The sequence below is a fragment of the Dreissena polymorpha genome, chromosome 2, assembly GCF_020536995.1.
Source record: "Dreissena polymorpha isolate Duluth1 chromosome 2, UMN_Dpol_1.0, whole genome shotgun sequence".
NCBI lineage: Eukaryota > Metazoa > Mollusca > Bivalvia > Myida > Dreissenidae > Dreissena > Dreissena polymorpha.
In genome coordinates this window covers 119605832-119627461 of record NC_068356.1, presented here as the reverse complement: position 1 = coordinate 119627461, position 21630 = coordinate 119605832, and the positions used below count along the sequence as shown (strand labels likewise).

Here is a 21630-nt window from a genome sequence, read left to right as displayed (position 1 = left end):
TGGCATTTACTGTTTTTCCACAGTAAGAAAAATGGGCGGGGAATAGCGTTACAGATGTTTTTACAAGTGTATTACAGAAGTGTCAAAATGCTATAAGTGTGAAAAGTGTAGAAAGTGCATATGTGTTGGATATATAGGACTCTACATCGTATGTATCAATCGCACAGGTTTTGACAATTTAATGACATTTACAGATTTTTCCACAATCAGAGTTATGGGCGGGGAATAGCGTAACAGGTGTCTGACAGGTGTATTACAAAGCAGTCACCATTATTGGTCACTCGTCACGCTTGACATATCGGATCGAATCGTCACGCTTGAAGGACTCGCTATAGCGATTTATTAAAGAGACATATTAACCGTTAATACGTGTTTTATCGGCTTATAACAATCGCTCCGTAGCAGCTCTATAAACAAAATGAAAAAACGGCAACACTCATCTACTGCAAGCGAAACGACAAATGCAGAAGCAAGTATACTGGACAGTACGGTATTTGAAAATGAAGATAATGCTGCAAAAAACACTCCCCTAAATAGTAACAAACAGAAAAAATCGAAACCGGATTCCAAGAAACAAAAAACAATGTCAACCTTTGTTAAAAGTGCATCAAACGAAACTAATATGACATCTGAGCAATGTATCGAAAAAAAATTAGAGGAAATAAATAATAAACTGTCCAAAGTTCTTACAAAAGAAGATTCTTCCTTCATTAGAGAAATTGTTAAGGAAACTGTCGAGCAAATAAAGGAGAAACTTCTTGGGACCATTCTACGAAGACTCGAAATCCTAGAAGGAAGCGTTTTTGAGCAAAAACGTGACATTGAAAAATTACAAAATGACGTCTTAGAAAAGAACAAACAAATTGAGGAACTTAAAAGCAAAAATGAAATGTTACACACTGAAAAAAGCACTTCCGCCATTCATAATGAATTCGAAAACAATACGGAACAATATAGTAGACGAAACAACATCAGAATGACTGGCGTTCTAGACGATCAAGAGCGGCAGTCATCAAGCACCGTAACACAGAAAATAGTATCGCTCGTAAACGAGCACCTAGGTATACCGATAACACCGAGTGACATAGACATCGCCCACCGATTAGGAAAATTTAAACCAACCGAAAACAGGCCTATTATTATAAAATTTGTGAGACGACAAACGAAAGTCGACATCTTACGAAAAGCTAAGCAATTCAGAGGCACCGGCATCTTCGTCAACGAAGACCTTACAAAACTTAACGCTGAAATCCTGGCATCAGTGCGACTTAAAGATAGTGTCAACGTCGAAAAATGCTGGTCCTTTGAGGGGAAAATCTACGCGCTTTTCAAAGGAAATCAACACGCCACACAAATAGCTTTCGCGGATTACAAAAACTGGTTATCAAAACCTTGGCCACAAAAGTCTTACTCCGAATCACTCAATACCTCCTCCCAGGCGAACTCTAGACGGTTAACAAGAAGAAAAAATTGACAGTTAAACCGATTTGTATTATATATTGATATCTAATGAATGTATAATTACACTGAATTTATGAAAAATTACTCTTTTTGCACTCTTTTTCTCGAACAGATTTTACGTTAATATTGAACGAAAATCAAGTGTAGTTTTTAAGCTGTTCTACTATACATATTGCGGTCGTCTTTTTGTGAAATAATAATAATATATTTTCTTCCATCTTTTATCGATTGCACATATGTTGTAGCTACGTCCTAGTTTTCCGTGCACTACTTATCAACGCAGTTACTCCCCTTGTAATCAGGCGTGTCAGTTAATCATCATCAAGTAATTCAGTATAATAAAATTTATGATAAACACAATTCTGTTTCTGTAATAAACAAATAAAGCGTTGTTTACAATCTACCTTTTTTTCTCTATCCTGATATATAAAGTAAACATGGTCAAAACACAAAAATATACTTGTAAATATGTACATATTGGAATTATTTTTTTTATAAATACTTATCACAACCCTGTATGTATTGAGTATTGATTTAGGTGTTAATTTACTGGAAAATATACAGGATTCGCTGCCTTTTTGTTTCCCCTCTCACTGTAAAAACATGAGGCGGAAAAAATAAGTACCTTTCTATTTAATATGTATTATATTACATGTATATAGATTTATCATGCAAATTCCCGTGTAAAATTGTATTTTTTTTATATGTAATGATATCAAATTTAAGATATTTAAAATACAGCATTTAATACCATTTGCCACGATACTGCTTCTTTTTGTCTCATGTGTATGCAGTTCCAAGTAAGCAAGAAAGAATTCTGTTCCTATTAAGTATGAAATGCATAACACATACATCCTGGTTAAATATGTTTGAAACAAAATAAAATACACAATCCAAGCGGTACAATAGGGGGCGTTGTGGTTCACAAACGCAGCTCTTGTTTTAACTATTTTGGTATGCAGGCATTTAAAAACTGTATGTAAACAGCTCATACATAAAAAACATTAATGTTTTCCTATATCAGTAGTTAATTAATATAACACACCCAATAAACGATAAATTAAATAACATACATGTTTGTAAAAACATATTGGATTATTTACTTCATTAATGCCATTACAACGTGTCAGAATTATTTTGGGATAGATGTCAAAACAAATTTTTTGATTTTTTAAGATACCTCAACTTTAATAAAAAGTAAACGTATACACAAGCTACGCTCAAAAAAGTACAATTACTATTTAAAGCTGTACTGACAGTTTTTAAACGCACGGTACATCAACCACAAATTATATACTCGTTCTAATATCTAGAGTAATAACCCGTTCACAGCTAACGGTTAAAACAAGTGGTAGGCAGGGAATATGCATTTTTTTTATGTGAGGTTGATTGCTAACGGTTGATAATATAATGGGTTATTTGTATTGATCCGTTGGATGAATGCATTGTACGTCTGCTTATGAAAACACTTTGACAGCTGTTATGTTTTGCTTTTGTGTTGTTGAAATAGTCATATTTAAGTTGTGCAAACAATTTCTGTATTTTTATACTCTTCTTTATTGTGCGACTTTTTAGAAAATACAATATATTTGTATTGAAGTTTTTTGTGTTTTTTTATATTACCATTTATTATTATTGGGTGTACTAGGTTGCCACAATGTACTGGATTTTCTTTTTATAAATGAAATACAATTATGAACACATGCGTATGGTACAAGTGTCAGTACAAACCATGTTAACATATAAATAACGAAAACATTATAAATTAAATAATAAATATATTATAAATTATAAATAAATTAAATATTAAATAAATTATATGTGTACTACATAAAGTTCGAACAATCGTTACATGAACAAATGTATTTAATTGGTATTTAATTGTTACTAATAAATACCTTAATTGTATCTTAAGCGAATGCACTACTCAGGCTTTATGAATACATGAGAACTGTATATATGCACACATAGTTGTTGTTACGCCTTGTACGTGTTCTTACTTTAACTGCCGTGATTGTATACATGTGTACTGAATATATGTACACATTGTTGCTGTTACACCTTGTACGTGTTCTTACTTTAATGCTGTTACACCTTGTACATGTTCTTACTTTAATGCTGCGATTGTATACATGAGTACTGTATATGTGCACACATTGTTGTTGTTAATTACTTTAATGCTGCGATTGTATACATGAGTACTGTATATGTGCACACATTGTTGTTGTTACGCCTTGTACGTATTATTACTTTGTAAGAACACATTTTTTTTGCGTTTGAAGATTATGTTTTATGTAGGTCTACAGTAGTCACGTCAAATTTAATAGTATACTGTGTAATGCAATGCTAATAGATATATAAGTTTTTCATGAGCTGACAATATGCTATTGGTCGTTTTCATGCTATAATAAACACAGTCATACACAATTAAGAGCACACACACGCGCGCAGACACATACACGCTATACACTGCTATATTTGTTAAATACATACACACATCCACTGAAAATATTTTTGTTACATACATAGACACTTCATTAAAAAAAAGGCCATTACGGCTGTCTAAACTTTCGATTTTCGTGTTTTAGACTGCCATAGAGTGGCGTCTCTTAATACATACTAAACAGTTTAAAATTATATTCTAGTTTTGCTTGGTAAACCGTAGCGGCAATTTAGCGTGCACTAGATTGCCACAATGTACGGGAACTTTTTATGAATGAAATAAAATTATGAACACATGCATACACACACGAACTTATGTAGGTCTACAGTAGTCACGTCAAATTTAATAGTATACTGTGTAATGCAATGCTATTAGATATATAAGTTTTTCATGAGCTGACAATATGCTATTGGTCGTTTCATGCTATAATAAACACAGTCATACACAATTAAGAGCACACACACGCGCGCAGACACATACACGCTATACACTGCTATTTTTGTTAAATACATACACACATCCACTGAAAATATTATTGTTACATACATAGACACTTCATTAAAAAAAAAGGCCATTACGGCTGTCTAAACTTTCGATTTTCGTGTTTTAGACTGCCATAGAGTGGCGCCTCTTAATACATACTAAACAGTTTAAAATTATATTATAGTTTTGCTTGGTAAACCGTAGCGGCAATTTAGCGTGCACTAGGTTGCCACAATGTACGGGAACTTTTTATGAATGAAATAAAATTATGAACACATGCATACACACACGAACATAATAAATACACTATGATTAATTCAATTATTAAAACTCCACATATGACTTAAAGGAAATAATTAAGTATTTTGTTTCTTTCAGTTGTTTGCATTAAATATTATCTTGAAATAGTGATTTATGATTATATTTACTGACTTGTATATGCTATTTTTATTTTTATTCAGTTCATTTTAGATGTCGAAAGGATACCCTAAAATGTTCACTTTAGTGAATATAGTCGTTTATTATTTTTCTCTTACTCTTGTGATTATTTTTTTTATTTCTTCATTTCTATGGAATATTCATCTTTTTGTTTCCATAATTTGTGTTTTCTTTTTTTCGTTGTTTGTATGTATGGATATCTTATCGTTTATAATAGAAAGCAACTGGACTTTAAAAAAAAATAAAGATCAACCGGACAAGCACACACACATTATCATTTACAACACCCTTCACCATTTTAAATGATTAAATTATGTACTTTAAATGTAAAAGGGCTAAACAATAAAGATAAACGCATAAAAATCTTCAAATGGTTAGACGAAAAAAAAAATAGTATATGCCTAATACAGGAAAGTCACTTGACACATACTTTAGCACAAACCTTAAAAGATGAATGGGACGGAGAAATCTATCTCAGTGGACAACATACTAATAAACAAGGCATTGCCTTTCTGATAAAAAGTAACATAGGGATCACAGTTGATAACCTTAACGAAATAATAATTGGCAGACTAGCAAGTATAGATATAAAAATACATGAAACACAACTAACATTAATCAACGTTTACGGTCCTAACATAGATGACTCCACATTTTACGAAACATTACAATCCATTATAATTAATAACCAAGATAAAAATATTATAATCGGTGGTGATTTCAATACTGTCCTGAACCCAGTATTAGATAAAAAGAATGGAAACCTTTATACTCATCCTAAAAATAGAAATATTTTAAATAACATAATTGAAAACTACAATATGATAGATATCTGGCGTACAGTACACCCAAACGAAAGCAAATTCACCTGGCACTCAAACACAAAACCAACAATATTTTGTAGACTAGACTATTTTTTAATATCTGAATCTCTTTGCAACATTATTGACACATGTAACATAAAACCAGGATTTATGACTGATCACTCTCTAGTTGAACTTAAACTGCATAATATACAACCTGAAAGATGCCCAGGATACTTTAAAATTAACAACAGCATCTTATTGGATACACAATATCAAACACAAATAAAACAGGAAATATTAAATACAGTTCAAAATAATAAAGATGCAAACCCAAACACCTTATGGGAAGTAATTAAAGGAAATATACGTAACACAACAATTAGATACACATCATTTAAACAAAAAGAAACACACAAACTTGAAACTGAAACCATCAAAACCATTGAAACACTTGAAAAACAATTGCATCAAACAAACACAAATGATACCACCGACATTGAAAATGAAATAACATTTAAAAAACAAATATTAGATGGAATCTATCATACACGTCTCAATGGAATAATACTAAGAGCGCGTGCACAGCATGTTGAACACAATGAAAAAAATACAAAATACTTCGCAAACATTGAAAAACGTAGAAGTGAACAAAAAACTATACACAAATTAGTAGTCAATGGCAAAGATATAACAAACATGACTCAAATACTAGAAGAACAACGTTTATTTTTCGAAACCCTCTATAAACGAAAACATGTTGAAAATAACACCCTTTTTAAAAATACACATCATGCTTTAAACGAAGAGGAAAAACAACTGTGCGACGGATTGCTTAATGAATATGAATGTGGATTAGCCCTAAAAGATATGCAAAATAACAAAAGCCCAGGATCTGATGGCATCACAATCGAATTTTATAAAATATTCTGGAATGATATAAAAACACATCTTATTAATTCACTAAACTATTCATTTAACAACGAAAACTTAACTACGCTACAAAAACAAGGTATTATATCACTTATTCCAAAACCTGGAAAAAACTTAGAATCCTTATCAAACTGGCGTCCGATTAGTTTACTAAACAATGATTATAAAATTGCAACTAAAAGTATAGCAAACAGAATAAAAAAAGTATTACCAGCAATCATTTCAAGATCTCAATCTGGTTTCATAAAGGGACGTTACATTGGTGAAAACGTTCGTCTTATCCAAGAATGCATAAACTATTTCAACAATTCAAATAATCCTGGTCTAATATTCTTTGCAGACTTCGAAAAGGCATTCGATTCGCTTGATCATTCATTTATGTTCTCTTGCTTAGAAAATATGAACTTTGGTGAAAGTCTCATTCAATGGGTCAAATTATTCTATACCGATATTAACAGTTTAATCATTAACAATGGCTTCTTTTCAAACAGTTTTAACATCGAACGAGGGGTTCGACAAGGATGTCCACTCTCATCATCGCTATTTATTATCTGCATCGAGTATCTATCACATCACATCCAATCAAATAAACACATAAAAGGCATATCACTAGAACCTGACGAAGAAATCAAACAGTCCCTATTTGCTGACGATGCAACTTATTTTTTAAACGACAATTACGATTCTTTCCATAACCTAATAGAATCGCTAACCCTTTACGGAATGACATCGGGTCTGAAACTAAACAAAAGTAAATGTACTGTGCTACGAGCAGGTAAATTAAAACAAAGTAATGTCCTATATAAAAAAGAAATGAAATTTAATTGGACATCCGATGAAGCCACAACGTTAGGAATTACTTTCACAAATAATGAAAAAGATACAGTTCTTAAAAACATACTACCTAAATTACAGAATTTTAAAAACTGCTTAAAATCATGGCATCACCGTAAACTTACACTTATCGGAAAAAAACACAGTATTGAAAACGTTTGCACTTCCTAAATTAATTTATGTATTAACAGTCCTCCCAAATCCACCAAATGATATTATTAACGATATAAAATCAGCAATATTTAATTTCATATGGGACGGTAAGCCTGATAAAATAAAACGAACTCAGTTAATTCAATCTGTAGAAAATGGAGGTATCCAATTAACGAACATTGACTCATTCTTGAATGCAATCAAATGCAGCTGGGTTAAAAGATACCTAGACAATGCCAATACAAGTAAATGGAAATTATTCTATCAGAAAATCCTAAAAAAATATGGTGACTCCTTACTCTTTGAATGTAACATCAGCAAATCTATCTTACATGAAATTGCAAACGAAAACATATTTCTGTCTGATGTTCTATCAGCATGGTGTGATGTCACGCATAACCTAGAAACCCAAACAAGCAGTAAAACTATTCTATGGAACAATAAAGACATAACTTCAAACAATAAGACGTTTTTCTATAAAGATTGGTTTGAACGAAGCATTAAATATGTCGACCAATTATATGACTACAGAATTAAGGATTTCTACTCTTTTAATGATATATGCTACATATACGGAATACCTTCAAATAATTTTCTGAAGTACTACACATTAATCAAAAGCATACCCATACACATTAAATCTGAAATCAATACAAATAATACACCATGTACTCAAACAACATTCGTAGAAAATATACTTGGAAGAAAAAACAAAACAAATAAAATATTTTACACACTACAAATTAAAAACCCAACAGAAAACTCAAAAACCCAAAATAAATGGCAAGTCCTTTTCGGAGTACATGAACTTAATTGGAAACACATATTTACCATGCCATATAAAGCAACTATTGAAAGCACTCTGAGAAATTTTCAATATAAATACATACATAGAATTATAGCTACAAATAAATACCTCTTTAAATGCAAATTATCTAACTCAAATCTGTGTGACTTCTGCAGTGAAAACATCGAAACTATAGAACACCTGTTTTGGGAGTGCAAACACATCCAGCCTATTTGGAATCATTTAACATCTTTTCTTGAACAACAGCAACTAAACGTTAAATTATCTTTCTTAAATGTAAGTTTCGGAATTTACTCATTGAAATCAAAAGATTGTAATAATATTGTGAATTTTATTCTTATAATGATGAAATTGTTCATCTTTAACATGAAGTTCAAAAAACAAGTACCAAATTTTAATTGTTTTATCCATAGTCTTAAACTTAAAGTCCAGATTGAGAAAGAAATAGCCCTCAGTAATGACACATTACAAAACTTTGAACAAAAATGGAATCGGATTAAATTCTCATGATGCTTGTCCACTTATATACATTTCACTCTAATGTAAGTTATCTTTCAAAAATATTTTTGTATGTTTTTTTTTTCAATCTTATAAGATCATTTTGAATATACAACGAAACACACAAGTCCAGTATGCTTTCTTCCGACTTTATACAACTCATCATTTTTCATAACAATTCTTCTATTATTTTTTTCTTTTCTCTTTAAAAAAAAAATACATATTAGCATATCTTGTATAACATGTCTGAACTTTATTGCTTTGTACAATCACTATGTTGTATATATTCATGTATACATTGTATGTATTATATTGAATAAAAAAAAAAAAAAAAATAAAAAAAAATAAAAATAAAAAAAAAAAAAAAAAATTATTATTATTAGGGATTATTATATTATTATATAAATTCCTTTTATTTTTACTCTTCCTGTGTTTCTGACAAACACACATCTACAAGAATTCATGTCACACCAAAACTCAAAATTAAAAACAAGAGCTGTCAACATAGGATGACTTATGCCCCCTATAAAAGCTTGATAGAAGTTATGAGCTTTTTTCGAAACCTAAACGCAGATTTTGAAACCTAAACGCGGACCCTAAGTTCAAGGTCAAGGTCACAGGGGTCAAAATTTGTGTACGTATGGAAAGGCCTTGTCCATATACACATGCATACCAAACATGAAGGTTATATCTCAAGGGAGATAGAAGTTATGAGCATTTTTCAAAACCTAAACGCAGATTTCGAAACCTAAACGCGGACCCTAACTTCAAGGTCAAGGTCACAGGGGTCAAAATTTGTGTACGTATGGAAAGGCCTTGTCCATATACACATGCATACCAAACATGAAGGTTATATCTCAAGGGACATAGAAGTTATGAGCATTTTTCGAAACCTAAACGCAGATTTCAAAACCTTAACGTGGACCCTAAGTTCGAGGTCAAGGACACAGGGGTAAAAAAATTTGTGCGTATGAAAAGGCGTTGTCCATATACACATGCATACCAAATATGAAGGTTATATCTTAAGGGACATACAAGTAATGAGCATTTTTCGAAACCTAAACGCAGATTTCGAAACCTAAACGTGGACCCTAAGTTCAAGGTCAAGGTCACAGTGGTAAAAAAGAATTGTGCGTATGGAAACGCCTTGTCCATATACACATGCATACTAAATATGAAGGTTATATCTCAAGGGACATAGAGGTTATGAGCATTTTTCGAAACCTAAACGCAAAGTGTGACAGAAAGACGGACAGACAGACAGACAGACGGACAGTCCGATCACTATATGCCCCCTTTTCTTCAAAAGGGGGCATAATAAGATGTAATGGACAGATACATATGCTCGTCGCCAAAAACATTTGCAGACAGTTTGGTGAGGATTTGCTTAAAAGTGTATAATTAAAAGAGCCGTAACTGTGAGTTGTGTATTTTTTGCAAAACAATGGGCAGTAACTCTGAAGTTGCTGGTGTAAATTGGCTGGTAATTATTGGCATGCATTCTCAACATGTCCAGAAAGTCTGGTGAAGAATACATGACAATTGGATGAGTAAAAGAGCGGAAATGTCACATTTTTTGTAAAAATATATAGTAATAACCAGGCATCAAATTTCAAGTGCAAAATGATCGATTTTCAAAGTTGCCCTGATTTTTACATCAAAAATCATTTTCGGAAAGTTTTGCAAAGATTGGATCAAATGTTTACGACCTAGAGGGCGGAAACAATTCATGCACAGCCCCCAAACTGCCAAGGGTGCTATAAAGGGTGTGCAAAACATAAATTGCACTCATTTCAATGGTTAACATTACTTAAATAATAATGGTAGCGCAGTAATCTCTTTCCATCGTACCTTCGAGATCTTCGAGGAAAAGTTCTCCATACATCTGCCAGTATGGTATGTACACAACACTTTTCAAAAGGTACCATGAGGGTGGGGAGTTGGGGAACAGATTTGCCTGGTACATGATCCCAAAACTGAGCAGGAACACAATGAATATGCCCACGAAAAACAGCAGGTCAATCAACTGAAAATACATAACAAAAGGCAGGGTTAAATATTCTGTGAAATAATCAACTTGAATATTTTAATCTTCATCGTTGCCATTGAATCCTTCTTATGAGGCAATACAAAAAAATCCATCAAAATAATGTAACTGAATATACCAATAATAACTTCTTTTATGTGTATTTTATTTACACATATGCAATGCATTTTAGAATACATATTATTCCATACCATATTCTTGATCATGATGACTTTTGGCCCAATGTTTTTCTCCACAAAAAATGTCTGCATAAAGCGCAAGTAATACATGGCCACTGTTATGCTGAAAACAAACATCAGCAAGCTCATCAAAAATGATCACTTGCATAAAACAAGAGCACCGCATAACGGGTGCCACGCTTGGCTGCGAAAGCTTGTCAGAGATTTTTAATTTTTTTTAGAGGTCACAGTGACCTTGACCTTTGACCTAGTGACCCAAAATGGGTGTGGCGTGTAGAACTCATCAAGGTGCATCTACATTTGAAGTTTCAAAGTTGTAGGTGGAAGCACTTTGATTTTAGAGGCAATGTTAAGGTTTTTGTTAAAGTTTTATATTAGAGGTCACAGTGACCTTGACCTTTGACCTAGTGACCCAAAAATGGGTGTGTTATGTAGAACTCATCAAGGTGCAACTACATATGAAGTTTCAAAGTTGTAGGTGGAAGCACTTTGCTTCTAGAGCCTTTGTAAAAGTTTGATATTAGAGGTCACAGTGACCTTGATCTTTGACCTAGTGACCCAACAAGAGCACCGCATAACGGGTGCCACGCTCCGCTGCGAAAGCTTGTCAGAATTTTTTTTTATTTAGAGGTCACAGTGACCTTGACCTTTGACCTTGTGACCCAACAAGAGTGTTCGTCAGTAACACAATGCCCCCAACTGCCCGCTTTGAAATTAAAATAGGGGGGAAGGGTGGGGGGGAGGGTCTCACAGTCATTTATGACCATGTCAGACAGCACTGACAACCAATGCCTGTGGTTAAAAAGAGATCATAGCCAGAGTTGATCATGTATCTATCGACATAAGTCCACAGGTAGGTAATGAACATGGAAGAAATGATAATTATATCATTAAAAAAAAAACTTTGACAAATCAATCATTTTAGTTATAAATAATCAAAATAATAAATCTGTACAGTAACTGTGAAAAGAACTTCAATTCTTGGTAAGGAAATATATAATATGACATTTATAATTAAATAAATTACTTCCCTTGAAAATAATTGTCTCTTACGTATCTCTATTTTAAGTAGCAAATAATTAAAAGCCACTACCGTGACTGTAGATTCACCACTCAAAATGTGCAGCTCTATGAGATACACATGCATGCCAAATATATCAAGTTGCTATGTTCAATATTAAATAAGTATCTCCCTTAAAAGCTTATTACTTCCGTTGGATTTGTATTTTTTACCATAGACTGTAAAGGATGACCTTGACCTTGACCTTTTACCATGATGTGTTTGTCAGAAACAAAATGCCATCTACTGCACCGCTTTGATTTATTTAACAAAAATATATACATGGGCAGGTCAGATAACTATGTCCATTTAAAGCTTATTACTTCACTTGGATTTGTTTTTTTCGACCCTAGAACTTGAAGGATGATGTTCACCTTGAAATTTTACCACTCAAAATGTGCAGCTCCACGAGATACACATGCATGCCAAGTATCAAGTTGCTATCTTCAGTATTTAAAAAGTTATGACCAATGTTAAGGTTTAAGCACGACGCTTACGGCGGACGAGCTGGCTATGACAATAGCTCGGGTTTTCTCTGAAAACAGCCGAGCTAAAAATGGGTGTGGCGTGTAAAACTCATAAAGGTGCATCTAAATATGAAGTTTCAAAATTGTAGGTGGAAGCACTTTGATTTTAGACCCAATGTTAAGGTTTAAGCATGACGCCTACGGCGGACGGTGGACGAGCTGGCTATGACAATAGCTCGGGTTTTCTCCCAAAAAGGCCTCGCTAAAAATTAAGCTATGCCGTGTTTAATGGATATTATGCCATATAACAACAGTTGTATAAGAAATTGAAAATGGTAAAATAAATAAACAATAACAAATCAATACACCAACCGTCTTTGCTTGTTTATCTGTTAACCACATCGAACAAAAACATAACCCTACATCTTTTACCATTTCAAAATCTGAAACAAAAAATCATAAACATTAACATGTGGAAAATTTGCAAATAGATACACCTATGTGTACACTTACCTGTAGAAAATCCTCGCATAGACAAACTTGTCACCTGTAAGGGTGAATCGAAGTATTACAGAGAGAATGAAGATCATGTACATGGTCAGGTCAAACTTGTTCCATAGGGATGAGAACCAGGCTCGAACCTTGTACAACAGCGATCGACGGTCATTGGAAATCAACTGCAATCAGAACAGATACAATATTAAACAAGCAAATTCGTTGAATTGATATTCCCCACCAATATGCTTCTGGACACAAAAGTGTTATATTTGACACTCAGCTAAAAAAGCATTTTTTAAGATACAAAGGGCCATAACTCCGTTATTAACAGATGGTGTACAATGCCATTTGGCATGCTTTATCCTCTTATCCATATATATATACTCATACCAAGTTTCAATCAAATCCACCAAAGCACTTCCAAGATATGGCTCCGGACATAAAAGTGCCGGCCGGACGGAAAGACGGACGGACGGACGGACAACGCCAAAACAATATTCCTCCGCCTATGGCAGGGGATAATAAGCACAGTAACAAAGAAAACACTAAAATCACATGTTGCTATATGTTGCATGATGTTATAGAATGTTGATATAGGGGCATATCTTTGTAATGTTTATGGTAGGATAATAATAATCACACATCAATAACTTAAAAACATGGAACAATGTCTGCGAGTTTGAATGTTGTATATTGATTAATAGATAATGGACAATGCCTTCAGACAAGATTGTTACCATGGACAGACAGAAAGACATCCATGTTGATTCCAGTATACCAACTTTTACTTCTTAAGGGGTATATAAATATAGGCTTTAACCCTTTCCCTGCTCAGAATTAAAGTGAAAATGGCTTTCTGCAACCAGCATAAAACTAGAATAGACTGCAATTAACATACAGTCTGTTAAGGTTCTAAGCTGTTTGCTGCTCACCTGTATCTAAGGGTAAGAAGTCTTTCAATTAATTAAATTTTCTCAGGGATTACAAACCCATCAAGAAGCGTATCTAAGCAGTAAAGGGTTAAGATCATCACCTGTCTGATTTCTTCCGTAAACATGGTGAGAGTCCATCCCCAGACGACGTACTCTATCACAGTGGTGCTTTCCTTTAGGTCCACAAGCACAAAGTAGGAAAATAGACCCAAGAAGATTACGTAATGTAGCTGAAATTGACAATACATAGTTTAAAGAGGAATGTTGCTTTAAGGTTTATTGCCCAAAATATTATTCTGCAGAGACAAACCATTTATGTTTATATGAATTTCAAAGAGGACAACCAAGGAATCTTCTCTTCCTAATTTGAATGCCACTTGTTTAGGAGATGTCCTTTCACATTTCCCTTTTCAAAAATCTATTTCAGCTAAAGTGACATACACATGCAACAAGCTTGAACAATATATTAACTGTTTATAAAGGACCACCATGTCAATATTTCTGGGAAGTTGCATCAAAATTCACCTCCTGTTTTATAAGATGATGCCACTTCAACCAATTGTGGATGCAAACCAAATACACAAAAGCACAAAATCACAGTGTGCTCAGGAAAGCTAGAAATGTAAAGTGCCAATAAATGCACACAAACAGACACTCTACTCACAGTATTTGCAGTAAATACGGTTACAGGGGCTGTGTAGAAGTAGTAGATGGCGTCAACAATGCCAATTGTTCCCTGCCTTTTGTCCCCAAACATGTTCACCTTGTACAGTTTTTTGGCTGGTTTACGGTTCCTTCGAGATTTGGACCTCACAAAAATGTCATCTTTACCATCATTAGGGTCGTTTGGCGCTACCTGAAAGGTCACAATATCAATTATTAAAATAATCAACCATGTTTAGGAAGAAGAACATATTTTGACAACCTTTTTGATAAATATCATGTGAATGGCCTCCTTGATCCCTCATTTTGTAAGTGGCCTCCCCCTGAAACCCTCACCTTGTTTTCTATGATCTTCACCTCCTCCTTGGCAGCCACTACCTCCTCCTCCCCCTCATGCAGGGCATCATATTCCTCCTCCTCCTCGGTGAGCCCTTCACTTGTTGTGAACTTGATGGTAAGTATGAACAATGGCATCAGCAGGGACAGGACAATCTAGATGGGGGAAAAAGTTTAAGGCATTTGTTTAATCTTCTGCAATCGAAATAATTGACATGCTTTCAAACCTTCACATGTAAAGACATCAAAACATTATCTCACTCAAATCAAAATAATGTCAAAATATGGAAGTAAACAATTAAGAACTGTATTGCTTTAGAACAATGTGCTGTTTGTATCAGGAATAGATCATTTTATTACAGAAAAACATACCTTGACATTACTGATATTTATCCATTATATTTATTTAAGATTAACAGTTGATACACCACTTGAGGCGTACTCAAACATACAATGACACAGACTGTTGCACCCCCCCCCCCATTCTTTGCACACAACCAATACACTGATAACAACAGACTGACCTAGTTGCACCCCCTCCCCATTCGTTGCACACAGCCAATACAATGCCAACACCGGACTTACCTTCCATGACTGCGTGTACAGGGCCATGCGACCCTTCCATATGAGGTTGAGCTTAGTCTGGCAGCAAGTGTGTCCCATGAACTTCATCAGGGTGTTGGTGTCAGCCAGAGCAAACAGCGTGGTGTTGCCAAAGGGCTCCAACCTTTGCACGAGCAGCTGATGAGCCATGTGCTTGTCCCGCTTGTAACACTCAGACAGCACCCCATACGCCATGTCTTCATACATACTGTCACACAACAGGTGGGAATATATCATAGGGTGACATTAATATCTACCCACATACGCCATATCTTAATACATACTGTCACAGGTTGGAATATGTCATAGGGTGTCTTTAATATCTACATATATTTGAAAAGTAAAATTTTGATTTTAATAACATTTATGTGGAAATTGAGACAAATGAATAGTTCATCTAGTTTAGTTTGATCCCAGTAGTTATTGAGAATAATCATTAAGTGTATGTAGTTATTGTCCATTATCATATTTGATTGTATGTAACTATTGCAATCAAATATACTAAAATAACACACATAAAAAATAAATCCGTCATACCACTCAAAATGCATGATAATAAGACCCAATTTGACAAGATTGGATTGATGGGTTGGTGGAAAATTAATTAAACTTACTTCATTTTAAACTATTTACTGAGCAAACATAATGGTATTCTTAATTCTCAAACCTAATGCTGGCTTGGTGTAACACCTACTTTGCGTGATCAAGAAGATCTAGAGAGAGCTCCAGTTCCTCTTCTGCATCTGCGATCTGGGCTAATGCCTTCAGGATGGCACACGCAATCAAGGCAGAACCTGGAAATGACAGGTAATTTAGCAATATCATGCAATATATTGTAAGCCATATGCTTCCAGTCTCCTGGTCAGGCATTGGTGTGGTCTGGTCAGAGCTGCCCTGTAGGAACTAATGAGACCATGATACCTTGCCTGTCTTTATTTCCTGGCCAGGCATTGCTGCAGTCTGGTCAGAGGCTGCCCTGTAGGAGCTTATGATACCATGATACCTTGTCTGTCTTTATCTCTTGGCCAGGCATTGGTGCAGTCTGGTCAGAGGCTACCCTGTAGGAGCTAATGAGACCATGATACCTTGCCTGTCTTTATCTCCTGGCCAGGCATTGGTGCAGTCTGGTCAGAGGCTGCCCTGTAGGAGCTAATGAGACCATGATACCTTGTCTGTCTTTATCTCCTGGCCAAGCATTGGTGCAGTCTGGTCAGAGGCTGCCCTGTAGGAGCTAATGAGACCATAATACCTTGTCTGTCTTTATCTCCTGGTCAGGCATTGGTGCAGTCTGGTCAGAGGCTACCCCGTAGGAGCTAATGAGACCATGATACCTTGTCTGTCTTTATCTCCTGGCCAGGCATTGGTGCAGTCTGGTCAGAGGCTACACTGTAGGAGCTAATGAGACCATGATACCTGGTCTGTCTTTATCTCCTGGCCAGGCATTGGTGCAGTCTGGTCAGAGGCTGCCCTGTAGGAGCTAATGAGACCATGATACCTTGTCTGTCTTTATCTCCTGGCCAGGCATTGGTGCAGTCTGGTCAGAGGCTACCCCGTAGGAGCTAATGGGACCATGATACATTGCCTGTCTTTATCTCCTGGTCAGGCTTTGGTGCAGTCTAGTCAGAGGCTACCCCATAGGAGCTAATGAGACCATGATACCTTGTCTGTCTTTATCTCCTGGCCAGGCATTGGTGCAGTCTGATCAGAGGCTACCCTGTAGGAGCTAATGAGACCATGATACCTTGCCTGTCTTGATCTCCTGGCCAGGCATTGGTGCAGTCTGGTCAGAGGCTGCCCTGTAGGAGCTAATGAGACCATGATACCTTGTCTGTCTTTATCTCCTGGTCAGGCATTGGTGCAGTCTGATCAGAGGCTGCCCTGTAGGAGCTAATGAGACCATGATACCTTGCCTGTCTTTATCTCCTTGCCAGGCATTGGTGCAGTCTGGTCAGAGGCTACCCCGTAGGAACTAATGAGACCATGATACCTTGTCTGTCTTTATCTCCAGGCCAGGCATTGGTGCAGTCTGGTCAGAGGCTGCCCTGTAGGAGCTAATGAGACCATGATACCTTGTCTGTCTTTATCTCCTGGCCAGGCATTGGTGCAGTCTGGTCAGAGGCTACCCTGTAGGAGCTAATGAGACCATGATACCTTGTCTGTCTTTATCTCCTGGCCAGGCATTGGTGCAGTCTGGTCAGAGGCTGCCCTGTAGGAGCTAATGAGACCATGATACCTTGCCTGTCTTTATCTCCTTGCCAGGCATTGGTGCAGTCTGGTCAGAGGCTACCCCGTAGGAACTAATGAGACCATGATACCTCGTCTGTCTTTATCTCCTGGTCAGGCATTGGTGCAGTTTGGTCAGAGGCTGCCCTGTAGGAGCTAATGAGACCATGATATCTTGTCTGTCTTTATCTCCTGGCCAGGCATTGGTGCAGTCTGGTCAGAGGCTGCCCTGTAGGAGCTAATGAGACCATGATACCTTGTCTGTCTTTATAGCGGACAGGGTAGCTCATGACCAGATTGCCTGATTGTGCAGACTGGTCTTTGCATAACTGTGCAGGCCTAAAATGGCAGAAGACCCGTTTTGCAGGTTGCAGCTCAAGTGAGATTCAAACAAAGACTCTTAAAGGGGTGTGCATGATTTATTTAAACTGAGATGCAACATTTGAACCTCTAAACAATCTTTGCTGAGTAGCCTATTTTTTTCATAATGTCCTAGAAATTCTTGAGCAGGTGTTCAAAATATACTTGTCAAAATTAAACTTGTCATAGTCCCTTAAGCTTTGGCCGTTGTTACCAATTATAGGTATAGCTTAAAACTATTAGGCAAAATGACAACGTAAACAATGTTTATGTAAAAAAATGTATGCATACAATTTTAACAAGGAAATAAAACTGAGAAAATGTTTAAAATATAGATATGTTTACTGATCATCATATATTGAAGTGGGAAAAAGCCTTTGTAACACCTTTGGTCCACATAAATACATGCAATGTGTTTTTAAAACCTTAAAATAATATTAAAAACAAAGTCTAACAAGAGCAACGCATAACAGGTGCAAATGCTCAGCTGCGGGTGCAGTTTTGAATAAATGAAAGCTTGTCAGATTTTTTTTTTTAAGAGGTCACAGTGACCTTGACCTTTGACCTAGTGACCCAAAAATGGGTGTGGCATGTAGAACTCATCAAGGTGCATCTACATATGAAGTTTCAAAGTTGTAGGTGGAAGCACTTTGAATTTAGAGCCAATGTAAAGGTTTTAGCAGACGCCGGCGGACGGCTGACGGTAGATGGCGGACGACGAGCTGGCTATGACAATACCTCGGGTTTTCTCCGAAAACAGACGAGTTAAAAATGGTAAGTAAGCATTAGAATATTAATTTGTATAGCCAACGCCTATAAACCTGCCTCATTTAGTTCATCAAATAATAAAATGTGTCCATGCAAATGAATTTCATGCTGGCTACATACCAATCTGATCTTGTCCTGAATGCCACATAAGCTTTCCAAGCTCACGCCGATTCAGTAAAATGGCGAAGATAAACAGTTCTTTAAAGCAATTGTGAAAGTCTGTCCATGCTCTCTTCCTCTTCTCCCGTATGGTATTAGGTACAGCAGCTGAAAACAATTCCCGTTATATGTTGACAGTGGGTTCTACAGTCATATAATTGGTAACAAATGTACTTATTTTAAAATGTTCTTCTTATAAAAGACTTTGAATAATAGAATATACTTTCAGGTTTGAGAGTTATAATACCACATTGTATCCTGTTCTTTCTTTGCAATGGTATTCTGATTCCAAAATCAAAGTTTATGAAAAATTTATCGAACAATTCATAATAATATTTTAATTTAATTTCATACATATTAAAAAAAAATTAAACAAAATTCTATGACTTGATTATCTATAGTTTTGTTGTTAACTCGTGCATCTCGTTTATTCAGTTAAGCTGACAGTTCGTATTGCATTCATTGGGAGATATTTTTAAAGAAAGGTTGTCATGTGTCATTGACGTCACGTCAGAACAAGTATAAAAAGCGGATTAGCTGTCATAAACAAAAAGTACGGTATAACTGAATCGTTTTCATTCAACGAAAAAGACACCAACATCTTGTAAAAAATTATTTACTTTGTTATAAAAGTTGAAATTCAATGTCTGTTTTTCCTTTATAGACGATCACTAATCCTTTATCGCCTTCTTATAACAACACTCGCCAGCTTAGTGTTGTTTTTAACACCTTATCAACGATAAAGATCTATTGACTTTGTCACGCTCTCATGTCTTGTCGTTACAACTGCAGCCAATAATTGCTACTAATACACATTGTTATTGATACTTGCACCTGTTTCGTTTGGGTATTTACTTTTTGCAACTCAAAACGACTGATTTGAGACCGTTGTTCAGTTCAAAAATGACGTTCAGGGTGAAATATATTAGCAGTTGGCTGTAATGGAAGTAGACTTTTATTCTTAAGTGTAATATGGAGTAATTTTCATCGAGTGTGGGGGGTCCTTGTTCTCAGGTGACCGCTAGGTCAGTTTTGACTGTATGCACATTCCATTTTAACAGATATAACAAATGCTGTAACTGCACAACGTTCACCTACATTGGAAATATCTCTGCTCTGTTAAGTAAGAATTCATTTTTTCCTCATGGTTGCCAGGTAACCACTCCATGGTAGGACGCATTCCTGGTTTCTCCATCTCGTATCTCATGGAATTTCCGGCCCCATAAGGCTGAGAAGGCTGAGAAGTCCTGGCTGCTGTTAAAATAACATGCAAAATACCTATTAATATTTTCTCAAGTTAGCCACCTTTTTGTATTTAAAATGATTGCACCATATAAGCATGAACCTATTTTAAAGTAAGGTAACGCTCTTAACAGTTTGTGCTCAGTTTCTTGATACATGGAACTTTTCAACCGTATTTTAGTCATATCACTAATGTCAGTTTACCAGCAAAAACTTTTCCTCGGCTAGCTGGTTTACTAGTATTAAGTGCTTATAGTAACTGACAACTGCCCTTCTTGAATCAGAGGTAAGGGGAGGAAGGCTGTAGAAAGGATTTCAATACTGATAAACACACAAGTTATGTGGCTGAACTGGGGATAAAGCCTGCAATCCTTGGATCTGTAGTGATCTGTAGTCCTTGCTTTACCAACTGAGCTAGCTGGCTCAACAAACAATGAGAGCTAAAGTCAAACTATAACATGACTCATACAATATGAAGATTGGCTGATATTTTTTCTGAGCACAAACAAATCCCTATAACATGACTCATACAATATGAAGATTGGCTGATATTTTTTCTGAGCACAAACAAATCCCTACACTCAGATACATAAGCCATTACATATGGAACACCTCGTCTGTCTCCTGTTGACTATTGATATATCAGATGTTTCATTAATATGATGTGGGTTTAAATAGTATGCTGTGTGCTTGCCACATCATACCATCACAAACACACAGCATACCATGACAGACACACAGGATACCATCACCAACACACTGTATACCATGACAAACACACAGCATACCATGACAAACACACAGCATACCATGACAAACACACAGGATACCATCACCAACACACAACATACCATGACAAACACACAGCATACCATGACAAACACACAACATACCATAACAGACACACAAGATACCATCACAAACACACAGGATACCATCACAAACACACAGCATACCATGACAGACACACAGCATACCATGACAGACACACAGGATACCATCACAAACACACTGCATACCATCACAAACACACTGCATACCATCACAAACACACCACATTCTATCACATACACAAAGCATATCATGACAGACACACAGGATACCATGACATTAACACAGCATACCATCACAGACACACAGGATACCATCACAAACACACAGCATTCCATAACAAACACACAACATACCATGACAAACACACAGTATACCATCACAAACACACAGCATACTATCACAAAC

The 21630-nt window shown here is 35.7% G+C and overlaps 1 pseudogene; it reads right to left on the bottom strand.

The window, feature by feature from the left end:
• LOC127870026 (transient receptor potential cation channel subfamily M member-like 2) overlaps positions 1-21630 on the bottom strand; it is a 96454-nt pseudogene that overhangs the window by 12034 nt on the left and 62790 nt on the right.